This window comes from Corylus avellana, chromosome ca5 (assembly GCF_901000735.1).
Source record: "Corylus avellana chromosome ca5, CavTom2PMs-1.0".
Classification (NCBI taxonomy): Eukaryota; Viridiplantae; Streptophyta; class Magnoliopsida; order Fagales; family Betulaceae; genus Corylus; species Corylus avellana.
In genome coordinates this window covers 25,147,665-25,147,878 of record NC_081545.1, presented here as the reverse complement: position 1 = coordinate 25,147,878, position 214 = coordinate 25,147,665, and positions in this window count along the sequence as shown.

Here is a 214-nt window from a genome sequence, read left to right as displayed (position 1 = left end):
GTCTGGCTCCGCCACTATCGACACGATGTGGATTGCGTGTTCTTGCATCAAAAGATCCGCCCTCCAATGCCTAAGTCAATTTTTGGGGGAAAGATTATGCTTCAATGCATAATAATTCAATGGGAAAAATCTACTTCACCTCCTTGAAGTTTTAAGGGTTTTTCAATTTGAATCCTAAAGTTTAAAAATTGGCAATGTAACTCCCTAATGTTTC